This window comes from Arachis duranensis, chromosome 5 (genome assembly GCF_000817695.3).
Source record: "Arachis duranensis cultivar V14167 chromosome 5, aradu.V14167.gnm2.J7QH, whole genome shotgun sequence".
Classification (NCBI taxonomy): Eukaryota; Viridiplantae; Streptophyta; class Magnoliopsida; order Fabales; family Fabaceae; genus Arachis; species Arachis duranensis.
Window position 1 is genome coordinate 37,150,794 of NC_029776.3, and position 6,975 is coordinate 37,157,768.

At 40.8% G+C, this 6,975-nt stretch overlaps 1 non-coding gene across 1 annotated transcript; it reads right to left on the bottom strand.

Moving 5' to 3' along the window:
- Positions 1–2,298: 2,298 nt before the first annotated feature.
- On the bottom strand, positions 2,299–2,400 carry LOC127748233 (small nucleolar RNA R71). The gene has a single exon (XR_008010175.1). It is a non-coding gene; the product is annotated as a small nucleolar RNA R71 (small nucleolar RNA).
- Between the last annotated feature and the right edge of the window lie 4,575 nt (positions 2,401–6,975).

The following is a 6,975-nucleotide window of genomic DNA, read 5'->3' on the forward strand; positions in this document are numbered from 1 at the left end:
TAAGAGCCACGTTAACTTAGTTAACGTGAGCTCTAACGTGAGAACTAGGGGCACAAGGCAACGTTATTGGGAAAGTTGAGTCCTAATAATGCTTGCGAAGATGAGACATAACCACATTAAGAGCCACGTTAACTTAGTTAACGTGAGCTCTAACGTGGGGACTAGGGGCACAAGGCAACGTTATTGGGAAAGGTGAGTCCCAATAACGCTTGCGAAGGTTTGTAAGGCAACGTTAGTGGTCACGTTAGTACCACTAACGTTGGAGTTAACGTGGGCCATGTGGTGGGAACATTAGTGAGAAAAGTGATTGCCGCTAATGTTCACGAACCCATAATGTCACTCAACGTTAACGCCACTAATGCCCCAAGCCAAGGTCCATGCTTACATCACTTTCTCTCTGCAACTAAAGCTGAGCCCGCTGAAGATTCCCAACTGCTTCAACTTAAGATCAAAGGCCCATATCCAAGACTTGCAGAATTAACTAGAAGACCAAGAAGAGTAGTATATATAGGAGTAGTTTTGAACTAGAAAAGGGATTGGCACATTGGAGAAAACTACACTCTGTATATTTTACTTTTCTGCAACTTCTAGAGTTAGAATGTATCTTTCTTCTTCTTCATTTCCATTTTCCAGAGTTATGAACAACTAAACCCATTTCATTGTGTTAGGGAGCTCTGTTGTAATTTGATGGATCAATCATAGTTTTCATTATTCTTCTTCTTTCTTTTCTCTTGATTTTACTAGAATGCTTTCGATCTTCATCTAATTGGATTGTTATCTTGGGAAAGAAACTCTCCATAATTGGATCTCCTCTGAGCCTTGGAAAAGGGATGAGGAGATCATGCTAGAAATGCTTTCTCATGTTGGACCAAATTGGAGTTTGGATGGGTATTGTGACATTTAACCTTACTAACACTTTGATTTGGACATACATGTGGTATAATCAGTGACCATGCCTCATCTCTTCTCATGAGCAATTAAATCAAGGAATTGGGCAATTGTTCAAGTTTAGAGAGATTGGATTGGCAAGGAAATGGGATCCAATCACTTAAGATTGCCAAGGAGATCAATGAATGCATTGATTGAGAAAGAGATGAGAATGAACTTGATCCGGAGAATGCAACACCTCCTGAACACAATGAATTCCCCATTTCTGATCTTACCCATTCTCTTTATTTTCTGTTATTTACTTTCATGCTAATCACCCCCATTTCCCATTTAAGATTCTGCACTTTATTTTCTATCATTTATTTTCCTGCCATTTAATTTTTTACAATTCTATATCCACTTTCTGCTTAGCTCAACTAGAGCATCCTTCCAATTAAAATTGCTTGACCAATCAATCCCTGTGGGATTCGACCTCACTCTATTGTGAGTTTTTACTTAACGATAATTCGGTATACTTGCCAAAGAAAATTTGTTGAGAGACAAATTCCCATGAATCAAGTTTATGGCGCCGTTGCTGGGGATTGATTTTGAATTAACAATGATTAAGTTGGAAGATCACTAGATTGAGCATTTTTTTTCTTTTGTTCATTTTGTTTAGCTGTTTACTTTCAGTTACTTCTTCCCTTTCCTTATCTCCCCTTTTATTTTCCCGCATTATTTACAATTATGTTCACTAACCCACTAACTATTTGACAATTTACACCACTCACACTAACTACCACTTTAACCATTATAATTTCTGCAATTTCTTTCTTAGTGTGAGCTGTGCTGGTTGTATGACAGGGAGAAGAGGGGGGACCTCAACATCTTTTGATTCTGAACCTGAGAGAACTCTCCTTAGAAAAAGGAGGGAAGCAAGAGGCAAAAGAGTTGTTGGAGTAGAGGAAGAGGAGGAATTCTTTGAAATAATCATGGAGGATAAACATGAAGGAGAAGCTCATAACCTTGCCAGAGATGGCCATGTGAATCATGCTGACCCAGGAAGAAGGGTTCTAGGATCTTACATCAACCTAGACCAGGCAACTGTGGAAGCAGCATCCAAAAGCCAACCATACATGCTAACAACTTTGAGCTAAAACCCCAGCTCATCACCCTTGTTCAGAACAACTGTTCATTCGGAGGAAGTGCCCAAGAAGACCCAAATCAACATTTAACCACCTTCCTAAGAATATGTGACACTGTGAAGTCCAATGGCATCCACCCAGCTGTTTACAGATTGCTCTTGTTCCCCTTTTCACTCAGGACAAGGCTTCTAAATGGTTGGAGTCTTTCCCAAAGGAGAGTTTAACAGCATGGGAAGATGTAGTGAATAAATTCTTGGCAAGGTTCTACCCTCCTCAAAGGATCAACAGGCTGAGAGCTGAGGTACAAACTTTCAGGCAACAAGATGGTGAGACTCTCTACGAAGCATGGGAGAGGTTTAAGGATTTGACAAGAAGGTGCCCACCGGACATGTTCAATGAATGGGTACAGCTGCATATTTTCTATGAGGGACTCTCGTATGAATCAAAGAAGGCATTAGACCACTCATCCGGGGGATCTTTGAACAAGAAGAAGACTATTGAAGAAGCCATAGATGTCATTGAGACTGTAGCTGAGAATGACTACTTCTATGCTTCTGAGAGGAGCAACACTCGAGGTGTAATGGAACTGAACCATGTTGATGCACTACTAGCTCAGAACAAGATGATTGCCAAGCAACTAACTGACCTTACAAAGCAAATGGAGAAGAACCAAGTTGCAGCAGTCACCACACAATCATCAACCCAAGAAGGAGTAAACACAGAGGAAGGAGGTGAATGGGAGCAAGCCAACTATGTTGGTAATTCACCAAGGCAAAATCATTATCCATACTCTAAAACTTACAATCCAGGATGGAAGAACCATCCCAACTTTGGGTGGGGAAACCAACAAGACCAATGCCAAGATCAGAGACGTCAAAATCACAATCCTAACAACCATGCTGTCCACCAACATTCATCATAAATATCATATCAACAACCACCTAACCACACTCCTCAACACCCATATCAAAACCAGCATGATCACCCTCACTCTTATAACCCAAACCCACCATCATACTCTGAGGATAGACTCTCTAGAATTGAAACCTTACTTGAAGGTTTATGCAAGGAAGTCCAGAACAACAAAGCATTCAAAGATGAGGTGCGAACCAACATCAAGAACCAAGGAGATACCATCAAAAGGTTGGAATCCCAAGTAGGGTATCTATCCCAGCAAATTCCTAAGTCCACTGACAGCTTCCCAAGTGACACAGAGAAGAACCCTAGAGGATAAGCTAAGAAAGTAAGATGGGAAGAATGCAAGGTGATCACCACTAGTGATGAAGTGAGTGTGGGGGAAGCAGTCACACAAGCAAAACATCTTCAAGACAGTCCAGAAGATAAGCATGAGGATAGAAATCAGGAACCCAACCCTCCACAAAAGGAGAAGCTAAAAGAAGAAGGTCTGAACCCATATGCACCTTTTCCTCAAAGACTAAAAGTGGTGAAGCAAGAAGAATATACTCAAGGTTCCTTGATATGTTTGCATCTCTTCATATAAACATACTTCATATAAACATACCATTCATTAAAGCTCTCCAACAGATGCCCTCATACATTAAGTACATAAAAGAGCTACTGACCAGGAAGAGTTCATTGAAAGGTGGGCAAACAATACTGATGAACAAGGAGTGCAGTGCTCTCATTCAACCACAGCTACCTATAAAAAGAAAAGACCCAGGGAGCTTCCACATCCCTTGTGCTATAGGCGAAACAAAAATTGACAAAGGGCTTTGACTTGGGAGCAAGCATCAGCTTAATGCCCCTCTCCCTCATGAAGAAGCTCCAAATCAATGAACTAACTCCTACTGATGTAATTATCAGATTGGCTGACAAAACTCAAAAATAGGCAATAGGAGTAGTTGAAAATGTGCTGGTGAAGGTTGGGAACTACTATCTCCCCACAGACTTTGTTATCCTAGAGATGGAAGAAAGTCATCTCCATCCAATCATCATAGGGAGGCCATTTTTAGCCAATGTTAAGGCACTTATAGATGTGGAACGGGGAGAGCTAATCTTAAGGATACATGATGAACAACTCACCTTCAATGTCTTCAAATCATGGAAAGAAGCAAGTCAAGAAAACAAAAAATCAAGAGAAGAGCATAATGAAGCATTGAGGTAAGGAACAAGCAGTGAAGCACAAATAACACAATTGAAAACCCCATTGGTTGAAAAGCCATATATTCAAGAAGAACCACATTCAGAGGTAACTCAAAGGGAGCTGAGGCAACTAGAGTCATGCAAAACTAGCAACAAGGATCCCTTAAAGAAATAATCTATAGAAAGCAAGATAGCATCAAGAGAAACAAGGAGGAAAGTACCCAGAAGATGGAGAAACAAGAAGATCCCTACAGAGGATTTCTCTCCAGGAGATGAAGTGATCTCTGGTCACTATCCAACCATCCCACCTCATCTTCCTACCATCCCATCTCAGCTACCTCAAGTGTACACCATCAACAAAATCTTGTCCCTAGAGCATATGGAGCTTATCAACAAGGCCAATGGACATAGGTTCACTGCAAGGGGAGAAGATTTCAAACACTGTCAGCCACCTTGACAAGGACCAAACGTCAAGCTAATGACACTAAAGAAGCGCTTCATGGGAGGCAGCCCATGTTCTATGCCCTCTTCTTTTAATTTTTAATAGTAGTAATAAGGAAAATTTCATGGGTTTTTAAATCAATTTTGACAACCAATATAAGGCTTATTTACATGCAGCCTATAGTGCATAATAAGTTTGGTGTTCAAGGCACACCAAGTGGGCTTGAACACACTTTATGAGGTAAAATTATTCCCCAAACTTGTTGCACCATTTGATCACAAACAAGTTTGGTGTACCAACGTTGCATGCATGAGGGGGTTTAGTTGTTGATTGATTTGCATTCATGGAAAGCATTTAGCCATTTAAAAATAAAAGAAAAAGATATTTTCTGTTAGCTAGCTCACACCTTAAATTTTTCCACCAAAAATTTCAATTAACCAATTGCAATTTTTCTTCGTGTATAGGGAATCAAAAAGGAAATTGATGGTACTTGATAGGACAATTAAGTAAGGGAGATTCCGCCACTATACCAAGGAAATCTCACACTTGTCTTCAAGGGGAATATCCTTGGAAGTGTTGCCATGCAACATTGGGAGTTGGATAGCTTTGGGGACCCGAACCAAGACCCTCATAAAATATGATGATCCTTGTGCTCACCTTGTGCCAAACCCCAACCGTTCACTATCAAAACCGTACCATTCATCTACACCCTTCAACTCTCACCACCGGCTTATATAAGGAACCCTCACCACTCTAGCCCTTCTCAACTAGTCATCCAACTCACCTCTCTTCCTTCTCTCAAAACACATTCCTCTAAGGCACATCTCGCCTCAAACCAACCGAACTCTATCTTCAAACTCATATCCTTCACCACCTTCACAAACCAATTCTCACTTATGGCATCATCAAGCTTCAAGAGGCAAAAGAGGAAGGAACCAGTGGAGAGCAGTCCCTTCGATGGAGGGAGATTCAAAATAGCCTTCCATGAGCTCGAGTTTGAACGAATAAAGAACAAAAAGATACTGCCTGAGTTAACATTCCAGTTCAACGAAGATGAATGTCCACAAATTCTAGAGAAGATTGAGCAAAGGGGTTGGCAAAAGCTCACCAATCCGGAAACAAGGATTATTACAACTCTTCTACCTCAGCGAAGGCAAAGAAAAAGAGTGGCTCATCAAGTTATAGAAGGACAAAACCAAGAGGAACAAGACCCAACCACTTTGAACATGCATCAACTACAAGAAGCCATAGATAACCTATCCAGGCAATACTTGGAAACCCAAGGGGCACAAAAAGAGCTTCAATTACAGATGATGAGTCACCAAGAGGAATCATTTTCCAATTGGAGAAGTCAGCAGAATGAGTGGCAGAAACAATTGATGGAGCAACAACTAGAACAAGGGGGGCAGTGGGGAGAAGCGTTCAATTCAATAAGCCAAAAACAAGATCAACAGCAAGAAGCCATCCAAAGGCTAATCCACATCCAAGCACACCAAGGTGCACACATTCATGATATGCATCGAAGATAAAAAGAGCAAGCAGATATATTCGATGAATACAAAACTTTTTCTAAAGGAGTGTATATGAGATAGACAGGATATCACATAAACACTCAAGTTAGGCTCGGATATCTAGTTGGACAACTGCCCGTGCTGCATCCAGGAATCACAAAGTATGAGGATGTAAAAGATGAGTGATGAGCAGATAATTTATACGCTTTTTGGCATTGTTTTTAGTATGTTTTTAGTATGTTTTAGTTAGTTTTAAATTAAAATTCACTTTTCTAGACTTTACTATGAGTTTGTGTGTTTTTCTGTGATTTCAGGTATTTTCTAGCTGAAATTGAGGGACCTGAGCAAAAATCTGATTTAGAGGCTGAAAAGGACTGCAGATGCTGTTGGATTCTGACCTCCCTGCACTCGAAGTGGATTTGCTGAAGCTACAGAAGCCCAATTGGTGCGATCTCAACTGTTTTGGAAAGTAGACATCTTGGGCTTTCCAGCAATGTATAATAGTCCATACTTTGCTCGAGATTTGATGGCCAAAACAGGCGTTCTAAGTCAGCTCAAGAATTCTGGCGTAAAACGTCGGAACTGGCACAAGAATGGGAGTTAAACGCCCAAACTGGCACAAAAGCTGGCGTTTAACTCCAAGAAGAGTCTCTATACGAAAATGCTTCAATGCTCAGCCCAAGCACACACCAAGTGGGCCCGAAAGTGGATTTTTACGTCATTTACTCATCTTTGTAAACCCTAAGCTACTAGTTCTCTACAAATAGGACCTTTTGCTATTGTATTAGACATCTTGGTAGCTATCTTTTAGTAGTCTTATGCTATCTTAGATCATGGGGGCTGGCCTCTCGGCCATGCCTAGACCTTGTTCTTATGTATTTTCAACGGTGGAGTTTCTACACACCAT